General features: G+C 39.0%; 1 protein-coding gene across 1 annotated transcript in view; it reads right to left on the reverse strand.

Moving 5' to 3' along the window:
• Positions 1-4373: 4373 nt before the first annotated feature.
• RPS6KB1 (ribosomal protein S6 kinase B1) overlaps positions 4374-13575 on the reverse strand; it is a 71069-nt gene continuing 61867 nt past the window's right edge. Inside the window, exon 17 of the transcript XR_014304632.1 lies at positions 4374-4490. The gene's annotated coding sequence lies outside the window, so the exon portion shown is untranslated. The remainder of the gene's footprint in view (positions 4491-13575) is intronic.

Genomic DNA, 13575 nt, shown 5'->3' on the forward strand with positions numbered 1-13575 from the left:
GAAAATATACATATGCCAACCCAATAAAGACCATTTTTAATAAAAATAATACCATCTTACTATACCATAAAATAAAAAACTTACACTCCAAATTATTCTCCAAATGTTTAGGAAGTGAACTGTGGATCAGCCACATCATATAACAGTAAGAGAAAGAAAACCAAAAATTTGTGTTCAAAGGACGCAAGCTAGGGCCAAGATTTAATGGTGCTGGAGAGATAACTGGGCACAAGGAGGGGAAAGAACATTCTATGAAGGAAAGGGGACAGGTACTATAGCAAAGCAGAAGTAAAGTTTTCTTATCAGGGTAAAAGCATTAAGAAAAAACATTAAAAACTTGGAAAAAGGCAGAAGAAATCACTGGGATCATTCCAATGGAATACAAAATATATTTAGCAGACCCTCTGGGAATTAGCCGATTGTGTAGGAATGTACATCTTAATCTGACTTTCTATTGACTAGACTATTTTACAACTTTATAGGGGTAATGATTAACTTGCAGGTAACCAATAACAAAGCAAATTGCTCTTCCTATTAGAGAGCAATGCAAATGACTCCTGTCCTTAGTCACATAAATACAAATCTCCTGGTAGAAATATAACTGTTTTACATCTGGAAAAAACATAACCCGAAATAGTATGTCTCTTACCATGCAGAAATCTGCATCTGTTGACAAATTAGTTTTCAGCATTCCTTTGACTATATAAATTCTCTGTTCTTGAATTTTTTTTGAATCAGTCTTAGTATCTTATATGTTCTCACAGTTAATGAGTTGAATAAAATATCTGAAATATTTTCCTGTTATATTTGAATAAGAATCATGTTTTTAAGTTTTTGAAAATTATATTCTAGCAAATGTGTGTGTAGCAAATAATTAACTAGATAAACAGGGAAAAAGAGTTAAAGAGGCCCTAATAACAGGTAACTAGAAAACAGCAAAGGAGTGTAACTATGCTGTTAACAAATATCTACTTTGTTCTAGAATGATGAAATGGTGACTGAGTATTTATTACTAAGAATTTAGGTGTTGCCTACATGAGGTGACTATGCAGGTACCCCTTTTCAAAAGCCATTTCTGAAGGTGTAATGTTCATAAAGAAATGGCAACTTGAGATGATTGGGTGGCTCTCTTGGCTGAGTGTCCAGCTCTTGGTTTGGGTCATGATTTCAAGCTTGTAAGATCCAGCCCTGCATCAGGCTCCACACTCAGCACAGAGTCTGTTTCAGATTCTCACTCCCTCTCCCTCCTGCTCACACACTCTCTCTCAAATAAATAAATAAAATCTTAGAAAGAAAGAAAGAGAAAGGAAGGAAGGGCAACTTACCAATAAAGGAAGGCTAGAGAAGTGATGAAACCAGCAGACTTTACTAATAAGGAAGACTAGAGGGAAAAGATTCCAGGTAAGAACAATCCATGGTGTAGAATGCTACAAAAAGTCAACCCAAGATGAGATCTGAAAAATGTCCATTCATTCATATATTCAGTAAATATTTATTGGGTTCTTAGTATTTGCCAAAAACTGTATTAGTAATGGGGATACAGTAATAAAACCAAAATAGTCCCTACTGACAGTGAGAATTGTGGAAGAGTCAGACATTAAATAGCTAATACAAGTAATAAATGTTCAGAGATTTCAGTGCTGGGCAAGGAACAGTCCACTGAAGACTGTCTCCACTGCTGATTATAACTAAACACTCTGGATGAAGTACAAAAGCCACTACCTGAGCACTCTAGAAAAGTTAATAAAAGCAAAAGCAGTAGTGGGAGAAGAATCAAACTGGAAAAACGATCCATACAGGAGATTCATACTTCTGTGTGTGTGTGTGTGTGTGTGTGTGTGTGTATGCGGATGGGTAGTGAGAGAGAATTTTACAGGATGGTGGGTGCCCAGTGAAGCTGTGGCAGTGGCAGAAAAAGCAGCTAAAACTCTTAGAGCAACCCTGTCTTTGTAGACAGAGAAACTGAGAAAAACGGTCCTTGGGTTTTAAAAGAGTAGTGGGGGAGAAATCCCCATTTTTCCCTCTCTTTTCTCTTGTTGTGAAATGGCCAACTAAAACTCCTAGAGAAGGGGCGCCTGGGTGGCTCAGTGGGTTAAGCCGCTGCCTTCGGCTCAGGTCATGATCTCAGGGTCCTGGGATCGAGTCCCACATCGGGCTCTCTGCTCAGCAGGGAGCCTGCTTCCTTCTCTCACTCTCTATCTGCCTGTCTCTCTGCCTACTTGTGATCTCTGTCAAATAAATAAAATCTTTAAAAAAAATAAAATAAAATAAAATAAATAAAAAAATAAAACTCCTAGAGAAACCTCATCATTCTAGCTATAGGATAGAGGCAGGAAGTTGAAGACAATCCCAGAGAGGAGAGAGCTGGTTCGGTGTACAAATGAGCATATATCCAGGGCTCATTTCTCACACACACACACACACACACACACACAGAGAGAGAGAGAGAGAGAGAGAGAACATCCCACAGCAACAGAGTAAAGTCCTTGAGAACTGAAGGACAGTATAAAGCAAACCAAAGTCCAAGATCAACCCCTAAGTAGCAAAGATGTAGGACAGATTTAAAGAACACAGCATAGGATTTGAAAACAGTTCTGATATTAGAATCCAAAAGGGATAACAAGGGCGCCTGAGTGGCTCAGTGGGTTAAAGCCTCTGCCTTTGGCTCAGGTCATGATCCCAGGGTCCTCAGATCGGGCTCTCTGCTCAGCAGGGAGCCTGCTTCCCTTCCTCTCTCTCCTAGAGAGAGAGAGGGATAACAAGGCAAGACAGATCTTGCAGTCTCAATCCAAGTGACATAATGACTGTTGAAGACAATAATAAAAGTCAACATCCTTCAAAGGATTTTACTAGAATTGAGAATATCATAAAATAATATTCAAAATGTCCAGAAAGGGTTTTTTTTTTTCCTGATGGACACTGATACCTCCTAGTTCAATATGCCCCTCAAATTTCCACAGTGATTTTCCACAGAGCTATGCCCCATACTGGCACCCCTTTAATAGGCCAGGTTTCCACTGCCCTTCATTGGCCATTGTCCATGGTAAAAATGAAATCTAGGGATTGTTATCATTGTCTAATTCTTCCACCACTGCTAAGAAAACAGTATACAATTTGGCATACCTAGCTGATTTTTACCTTCTCTGATCAGCATGGTGGTCTCCCAAACAGGATTTTGTCCACTTATTTTACAACTGCCATCCATGAACCAAGGAGATCTTTGTTGGTCATCTAAGAGATGTCTATAGGGCATAGTCCAAGTGATGAAAGAATCTAGAGGCTCCTCAAAATTTCAAAGTCAGGCTTAGGGTTTGAAAAGACGCTCCCTATTGTAAGTACATCATCTTTGCTTTCCACAGGTAGCATGACTCTGTATAAACTATTTTCATTTTATTATGGAACTATTCTGGGCACTGCCCTCCCCAGTACAGTGTTTTTCCAACACTATTAAGACATCAAAGGCATTTTAGGTTTCAAGATTTTATGTCCAAGTCATAAGGGGAGTTTTTTTTTTAATTTTTAATTTTTCATAAACATATATTTTTATCCCCAGGAGTTTTAACCCACTGAGTCACCCAGGTGCCCCATAAGGGGAGTTTTAATTAACATCTGACACAACCTAATAATTGCCCCTCAAATGGGAATTCTCCATTTGAGGTGGGAGGTGCTCCCAGGCTTTTGTGATAAGCCCCAGTATATGTTCCACATACAGTTATTGCACAAAGAATTTGTCCAGAGGTGCCTGGGCAGCTCAGTTGGTTAAGTGTCTGCCTTTGGCTTGGGTCATGATCCCAGGGTCCTGGGACAGAGCCCCACATCGGGCTCCCTACTCAGCGAGGAGCCTGCTTCTCCCTCTCTAATAAATAAATAAAATCTTAAAAAAAAAAAAAAAAAGCAAAAACAAAAAAGAATTTGTCCAATCAGCACTCCAGATCCTATTCTATATCGTTAAGATTCACATAATCTTATTGATTCCCATTTAGCATGTCCAATTAATATTGCTTGAAGGGCAGATTTACATGCCTTCTATTTTACAATTATAGGTAGCTGTTCCCCAACCAGATATAATGTTCATCCCCATAATGCAACCAGGTGAAAGATAAAACCATTTCACGTAAGGCCCACTGAAACATTAATTCTCATCTAAGCTTTCATCTTGGGGCGCCTGGGTGGCTTAGTCATTAAGCGTCTGCCTTCAGGTCAGGTCATGGTCTCAGGGTCCTGGGATCGAGCCCTGCATCTGGCTCCCTGCTTAGCAGGAAGCCCGCTTCTCCCTCTCCCACTCCCCCTGCTTGTGTTCCCTCTGTCACTGTGTCTCTCTCTGTCAAATAATACATAAAATCTAAAAAATTAAAAAAAAAAATACTTTCACCTTAATTTCATCAGCCTTTACTTTCTTAGCTGTAGCTTCCATTAGGACTTCATCAATAGGTTCTGGTTTTATAACACTGACCATGGAAGGTGCTCCCCAGTCATACATAATATTCATTCTTATAAAACATTCAGATAAAAGAGACAATTTCTTTATATAAAGTCTGTTTCAACATCTAATTTTATAATCCTATAAACTCTTATATTTCTATATTTTCTCGATTGGATGGTAGTCCAAGTTAGAGCTTCATAAACAGGTTTCCATACCACAGTGCATGGAATTGTGTTGCAAAGGAGTACCAGAAATTTCTCTGTCCCCTGATCATTTTATCCACACAAGTTCATATGGCCTTGGGTGTCAGGCCAGAAAATTCTGGCCTCTTGGTAAATCTTTATCTTGATTAATAAACCTAGCCATCACCCCCAAGCAATTCTGGGTAGATTTTTCTCATTGTAATCTATACCTTCTGGCTTTAAAAATTCCTCCAAACTGAGGTCAATGAAGCAGACTAATTTGGGGCCTTTCAACATTGAGGAACTAGCAGGGAGTCCCACTGGCCAATCCAACTTTGATAGTGCTGTATCAACGTCTTTGTTTCAACACTATCAACATCCACCACTCTCGTTCCATTCCTCTATAACCTTCTAAAGCCTTCCACTCTGCTGAGACAAGTCCCCTGACATGCCCCTCTGTCTTTCCCCCATTTTCTTGTTACTTTAATGATCTTGTTTTCAGTAAAACCCATACTGAGAAACTGAGACCGCAAATCTGATAGGACTTCTCATAATGTTGTTTCATTTCTGCAAAAGTAAAGTTATATGGCATGCTCGTGCAACAGAAGCCTCCTTAATCACAGCGTCTTCCAGAACCTGAGTAATAAGCATATTCATCAAGTGAATAGCCCAGTCATCATAAAGCCAGTGCCTTAATGCTTGCATAGAAAGCACATCAGCTGCTTCATCTGCAATTGGTTCTATTTGGCAATTATGGGGGGAGTGAGGCAGTTCGCCCTTTCTCAGATAAATACAATTTCCAGTGACTTTTATCCAGTCCAACAGGATAGCTCTTCTCTTGAGAATAACCACATGTTTGTCTGGATCATGTATAGCCATGTGTGCTTGTTTAACAGTGAGCTTCAGATCCTGTACCAGCCCAAACTCTTTCATAAGCGGCATTTAAAACCAAAGATACTTCTCCTTATTTACTCTTATAATCCATTTTAGTAAAGGTCCTTCAGAAAGCTGATGGTACTGATCTACAAAATGAGACAAATCCTTCACACTATAACCACTGTTCTCAGTAGTTTCTTGGTTTTGCCTTTCTCCCATTTTGACTACCTTATTGGTGACCAGAGGTATTAGAGGTAATTTCTATTGCTCCAGCATTATTTTTCCCTTTGTGGGCAGCTTTGTGGCCAAAGCTCAGACCAATCAAAGTCTGAGCTTGGTCCAGCATCAAAGCCTAACCACACTTTCTTTCTTCTTAATATTATAGATAACAATAACCAAAGGATTACATGGTTAACATGTTTCTTCTTATTTTTCATTTCCTTACATATCCAATAAGACAACTCTATAGGAATTGGGTCTACCACCATTTCTAAATTATACTGGTAATTTTTTTAAATGATTTTATTTATTTGAGAGACAGAGAAAAAAAGCGCTAGAGCTGGGGGAGGGGCAAAAGGGGAGGGAAAGGGAGAAGCAGACTCTGTGCTGAGCACCAAGCCCGATGCAGGGCTCAGAGGACTTGATCCCAGGACCCTGACAGCAGCACCTGAGCTGAAACTAAGAGTCAGATGCTGACTGAGCCACCCAAGCGCCCCTCCACTGTCAATTTTTACCTTTAGTCACTGATTGCAGTACAGCTGCAGTTTCATACCATGGGTGACTAGGCAGCCATCCAGGGCTCAAAGGTTCTTTACTTCCTACCCTTTCATGCTTTCTCTTCATAAATCAAGTATTTCCTTGAGATAAGGCCCAATTCTAGAGAATCTCATTTTTCTGACACCAACAAAAAGAAAACTGTTTCTCTGCCCACAGAACACTTCTGACACCAAGTGTATGAGGGTTTTTTTTTTTTTTTAAGATTTTAATTATTTGTTTGACAGACAGAGATCACAAGTAGGCAGAGAGACAGGCAGAGAGAGAGGAGGAGGAAGCAGGCTCCCCGTGGAGCAGAGAGCATGACGAGGGGCTTGATCCCAGGACCCTGAGATCACGACCTGAGCCGAAGGCAGAGGCTTTAACCCACTGAGCCACTCAGGTGCCCCTGATTTTTTGTTTGTTTGTTTGTTAGTTTAAGTACATCACTTACACTTCCCACTCTGGATACCAACTGGGTATCCTATTTTAACATCCACAGACTTATGAACTCAGTCCCACAAGACTATCTTCAATTCAAATGCCAGTCACAAGTAAGGAGTCCCTAATGGGACCGATTTTTGTCTGACTTGGCTACAAAGTCAAGGGTTCCTATAATCACCCCCTCAGATTTAATAATTTGCTAGAATGGCTTGCAAAACTCAAGGAAACATTTACTCATGTTTACCAGTTTCCTATAAAGGATATTGTAATGAATACAGATGAACAGATGAAGAGGTACAAAGGATAAGGTCTAAAGGGGTTCCATGTGTTGGAACATCTGCTGCCATGGAACTGGGGTACATCACCTTCCTGGCATGCAGATGTGTGCAGCAACCCAGAAGCTCTCCTTGTAGTTTATGGATTTTTATGGAGGTATCATGTACACATGATTAAGCATTACCTCAATCTCCATCTTCTTTCCCCTTTCCTATGGATGGAGGTAGGACTGAAAGTTCTAAACTTCTAATCATGGAATGGTATTCTTGATGACCAGTCCCAACCCTGAAACTATCCAGGAATCAACCAAGAGTCAACTCATTAGAACAAAACATGCTCCTATCACCCAGGAAATTCCTAAGGGTTAGAACCTCTATGTAAAATATTCCTAATTACCCTCATTGCTCAGGAAATTATTATAAGGGTTTTAGAAGTTCTGTTAGGAGCTTTGCGCAGTGGCAGTATCGTAGCCAATGAGGTTTATCCAAAGCGCGATTATTGCTAATTGAATAGAAGTTCTGTTAGGAACCTGGGGAAGAGAACAAATATATAATTCTTATTATACCACACAGTTATTATTATTATGCTCTATAAGACAAAAATGAACAGGCTTAAATATAATGGAAAGAGGGACACCTGGGTGGCTCAGTTGGTTAAGCAGCTGCTTTTGGCTCAGGTCATGATCCCAGCGTCCTGGGATAGAGTCCCACATTGGGCTCCTTGCTCGGCAGGGAGCCTGTTTCTCCCTCTGCCTCTGCCTGCCATTCTGTCTGCCTGTGCTCACTCACTCTCCCTCTCTCTCTCTCTCTGACAAATAAATATAATCTTTTAAAAAAAATGGAAAGATACAAGTCCTCAGCCAGAGAAAAAGAAATTATGGAAAAGAAACAAATAGAAATTTTATTTTCTTTTTTAAAGATTTGTTTATTTGAGAGACAGAACACGAGTTGGGGGGGGGCAGGTGCACAGGGAGAGGGAGAAAATCTCAAGGAGACTCCCTGCTAATTGCAGAGCCTGACCCTGAGATCATGACCTGAGCCAAAATCAAGAATCGGACACTTAACCAACTAAGCCACCCAGGCACCCCACAAAGAGATACTTTAAACTGAGAAATATAGAGAGACAAAAAATTTCATTAAATAAGATCAAAAATAGGATAAAGGTGGTAGGGAAACCTGAAGATAGATCAATAGAAATTATCCAGTCTGAAGAAAGAGGAAAAATAAGATTGAAAAGAAAATGAAGACAACCTCTAAGATATGTGGGACAATATCTAATGGTCTGACATTCATTTCATTGGAGTTCCAGAAAGGTATATTAGTTTCTACGTAAAGGTACAGTGGAGGTGTATTAGTTTCCTGTTGATGCTATATCAAATTACAACAAACTTTGTGGCTTAAAACAACAGAAATCATTCCCTCACAAATCTAGAAGCCAGAATTCTGAAATTAAGGTGTTAGAAAGGCTGCATTCTCAGTAGAGGCTCTAGGAAAGAATCCATGACTTGCACTCTTCCAGCCTCTGGTAGCTATCAGAATTCCTTAGCTTGTGATCATTTCTCTCTCTACTCCATCTTCACATTGCCTTCTCCTTAGCATCTCTGTGTTATCTCCTTCTCCTCTCTCCTCCTATAAGGACACTTGTGATGGCGTTTAGGGCCCACTTGCAAAATCCAGGGGAAGAGCCTTAACTCAAAATCCTTAACTTAATTACATCAGCAAAGACTGTTTTTCCTAATAAAGTAATACTTTAATTTCTAGGATTAAGTCTTGATATCTCTGGGTAGCCGTTAGTGCACACATACAAATTTTTTTGAAGAAATAATTAGCAAAAACTCCACAAATTTGGTGAAAGTGTAAATTTACAGATCTGCTGAGATTTAAGCATCTTAGGGAATTTCAAACAGGATAAACTCACAGAAAACCACTCCCAAGAAATCACAATAAAACTACTGGATATACAAATATTGAATCGTTGTGTTGTACAACTAAAACTAATATGGTGTTGTATGTCAATTATAACTCAATTAAATGAAACAAAACACAAAAACCTGCTGGAAACCCAAGATAAAGAAAAAAATCTTGAGAGTAGCTAGAGGAAAATAATACATAACATATGGAGGAGGAAAGACTCAAATGACTATGGATTTCTCATGAGACACCTTGGAGAATAAGAACAATGAGATATCTGTAAAATGCTGAAAGAAACTATCCAAAATTAAATGTCAATCAAAGCAGCTTTCATTATGAAAGTAAAATGAAGACATTATCTGAGTAAGAAAAACAAAGAGAATACATTGCCAGCAGACCTAATAGAAACAGAATAGAAGTTCTTCAGAACTAAGGGAAATGATACCAGGGAAACACAGAACTTGAAGCATGAAAGAAATGCAAAAGAAACGTAAATATGTAGATAAATATAAAAGACTATTTTTTTTTCACTAAAGTTCTTTAAAATTTGTATGACTATTACAACCAAAAATCATAACACCATTTGATGCAGTTTTCAAATGACAGAAATGTGATCAACACGACACAAACAGAAGAGAAGAAAACAAAGGCATATATATGGATTTAGGATTTTTAAATTATTATTATTATTATTTTTTAAAGATTTTATTTATTTATTTGACAGAGAGAAATCACAAGTAGATGGAGAGGCAGGCAGAGAGAGAGAGGGAAGCAGGCTCCCTGCTGAGCAGAGAGCCCGATGTGGGACTCGATCCCAGGACCCTGAGATCACGACCTGAGCCGAAGGCAGCGGCTTAACCCACTGAGCCACCCAGGCGCCCCAATTATTATTATTATTTGAAAGAGAGAGAAATGGAGGGGAGGAGTCAGAGGGAAAATCAGGCTCCTTGCTGAGCAGGGAGCCCAATGCAGGACTCCATCCTGGGACTCCAGGATCATGACCTGAGCCGAAGGCAGTTGCTTAACCAACTAAGCCACCCAGGTGCCCTGGATTTAGGTTTTTTGTTTGTTTGTTTGTTTTAATTTATTTTATTTATTTTATTTTTCTTAATTTATTTTTTTCTTAATTTATTTATTTTCTTTATTTATTGGGACAGAGAGAAAGAGAGAGAGCACACACAGCAGTGGAGGAAGGCAGAGGGAGAGCGAGAGGGAGAAGCAGACTCCCTGTTGGGCATGGGGCCTGACGTGGGGCTTGATCCCAGAACCCTGAGATCATGACCTGAGCTTAACCAACTGAGCCACCCAGGCACGCTGGATATAAAATTTTGACATTTCACTTGAAATAAACTGTGAAACGTTAGGAATGCATATCATAATCCTTAAAATAACCATTAAAAACACTGTATCTCTGGGTGCCTAGGTGGCTCAGTGGGTTAAGCCTCTGCCTTCGGCTCAGGTCATGATCTCAGGGTCCTGGGATGGAGTCCAGCATCTGGCTCTCTTCTCAGCGGGGAGCCTGCTTCCCCCTCTTTCTCTGCCTGCCTCTCTGCCTACTTGCGCGAGCTCTCTATCTCTCTGTGTCAAATAAATTAAAGAAACAAACAAATAAAAAAAAACTGTTATCTCTAAGATATACAAATGGCCAACAAGCCCTTGAAAAGATGCTCAATATAACTAATCATTATAGAAATGCAAATCAAACCATAATGATTACATGTCAATTATACCTCAATAAAGTTGGATAAAAGAAAACCACAATGAGGTATCACTTCACATCTACTAGGAATGGCTACTACAAAAAAAGGAAGAAAGGAAGAGGGGGAGGAAGGGAAAAGATAACAGGTGTGGTGAAGATGTAGAGAAATTAACCCTTGTGCACTGTTGGGGATAATGTAAAATAGTGCAGTTGCTAAGGAAAACACTATGGCACTTCCTCAAAAAATTAAAAATTGATATAATAATTCTACTTCTAGGTGTATATCCAAAATATAAAGGAGAATCTCAGAGACATCTGTATACCCATATTTATAGCAGATTATTCACAAGAGACCAAAGATGGTTAGAAACCAAGCATCCATCAGCAAATGAATGGATAAACAAAATGTGATATATAGACAAAGTGGAATTATTAAGCCTTTAAAATGAAGTAAATTCTAATATTTGCTACAACAATATTTGAGATTATGCTAAGTGAAATAAGTCAGTCACAAAGACAAATACTATATAAATACATTTACATGCATTATCTAGAGCTGTCAAATTCATAGAAATACAAAGTATTATGGTATTTGCCAGGGCTTGGGAGGAGAGAAAATGGGGAGTTATTGCCTAATAGGTATGGGGTTTCAGTTTCACAAGATGGAAAAGTTCTGAAGAATGGCTGCACAACAATGTAAATATATTTAGTAATAACAAATTATGCAACTAAAATTAGTTAAGATGATAAATTTTGTTATGTGTATTTTACCAGTTAAAAATTAGAAAATCAAAGTATTTATATCTTAGAGAGAGAACCAAAAAAGCCAATAGATAATGAAATACTAAAAATATCCAAACAATCCAAAAAAAAAGGGCAGAAAAAGTTAAAGAGAAAAATAAAAAAGAGGAAACAAATAGAAATCAATAAAAGGGTAACTTAAGTCCAACCACATTATTACACTAATGTAAATAATCTAAACATACCAATTAAAAGCAAAAATTGTCAGAATGAGTTTTAAAAAGATTCAACTGGGGACGCCTGGGTTGCTCAGCTGGTTAAGCAGCTGCCTTCAGCTCAGGTCATGATCCCAGCGTCCTGGAATCGAGTCCCACATTGGGCCACTTGCTTGGCAGGGAGCCTGCTTCTCCCTCTGCCTCTATCTGCCACTCTGCCTGTTCTCACTCTCACTCCTCTCTCTCTGACAAATAAAAAAATAAAATCTTAAAAAAAAAAAAAGAAAAAAAGATTCAACTGAAATGTAATAAACAACCCATAGATTAGGAGTAAAAGGACTGAAAAGATAACATTAAAACACTAGTCAAAAGAAGTGGGAGTTGGGGCACCCGGGTGGCTCAGTGGGTTGAGGCCTCTGCCTTCCGCTCAGGTCATGATCTCAGGGTCCCGCCCACATCGGACTCTCTGCTCAGCAGGGAGCCTGCTTCCCTTCCTCTCTTTCAGCCTGCCTCTCTCCCTGCTTGTGATCTCTCTCTGTCAAATAAATAAATAAAATATTTTTTTTAAAAAAGGAAGTAGTGGGAGTTGCTCTGTATCACCATAGATAAAAAGGGATATTATACAATGTTAAAGGATCAAACTGCCAAGAAGAATTGTAATTGTGTATAGATCTAAAAACAGATCTTTAAAATACATGAAGCAAAAACTTGAATAAATAGACAAATCCATAATTATACTTGGAGCCTTCACTATTTCTCTCAATAATGGATAGAATAAGTAGAAAGTCAACAAAGACTGAGAAGACCTGAATAACACTATCAACCAACTTGACCTATTTATATTTGTAGAATTCTCTACCCACCAACAGCATTCTTTTCAAGAAAAGAATACATTCTTTTCAAGTGTACCTATAGCACTTATCAAGACATATGATAGTCTGGGGGCACCTAGCTGGCTCAGCTCCATCAGCAGAATGTGTGTGATTCTTGATCTTAGGGTTGTGAGTTCAAGCCCCACATTGGGCAGAGAGCTTACTTAAATAAATAAAAAATAAACTAAAAATATCTTTAAAAAAGAGACATGATATTCTAGGTCATAATACAATTTCATTTTTTTTTTAAAGATTTTATTTATTTATTTGTAAGAGAGAGAGAGTGAGAGCGAGCACAGGCAGACAGAGTGGAAGGCAGAGTCAGAGGGAGAAGCAGGCTCCCTGCGGAGCAAGGAGCCCGATGTGGGACTCGATCCCAGGACGCTGGGATCATGACCTGAGCTGAAGGCAGCTGCCCAACCAACTGAGCCACCCAGGCGTCCCACAATTTCATTTTTTAATAGATTTATTTATTTGAAAGAATGAGACAGGGAAAGAGAACACGTGAGCTCGAGCTGGGGGGAGGGGCAGAGGAGAGGGAGATGCAGGCTTCCTGCTTAGCAGGAAGTCTGACGCAGGTCTTAATCCCAGGACCCTGGGATCATGGCCTGAGCTAAAGGCAGAAGCTTAACTAGCTCAGCCACCCAGAGACCCCTAGATCATAATACAAATTTTAAAGAATTGAAATCACAGAAAGTATGGTCTCTGAATATATCAGAATTAAATGAGAAACCAATAATAGAAAGATATCTAGAAAAGTCATAAATATTTGGAAATTAGCACACTTCTAATTAACCCACGGGTCAAATAAGTCATCACAGGGAAGTTAAAAAATATTCTGAACTGAGTTCAAATAAAAATACAACATATGAAATGTATGAGACTCAGCCAAAGCAGTGCTCAGAGAGAAATGTATAAAATCACATGCCTGTATTAGAAAAAAAAAATCTATGATCTAAACTTCCACCTTTAGGGGCACCTAAGTGGCTCAGCTGATTAAGCGTCTGTGTGGCTTCTGCCTAGATCATTATCTCAGGATCCTGGGTTTGAACCCCTTATCGGGATCCCTGCTCAATGGGGAGTCTGCTTCTCCTTCTCCCTCTCCTCCTCACTCATTCTCTCTGTCTCTCAAATAAATAAATGATATCTTTTTAAAAAATTAAAAAAAGAAATTTCCACCGTTA

Source organism: Mustela nivalis (genome assembly GCF_964662115.1).
Source record: "Mustela nivalis genome assembly, chromosome: 17".
Taxonomy (NCBI): Eukaryota; Metazoa; Chordata; class Mammalia; order Carnivora; family Mustelidae; genus Mustela; species Mustela nivalis.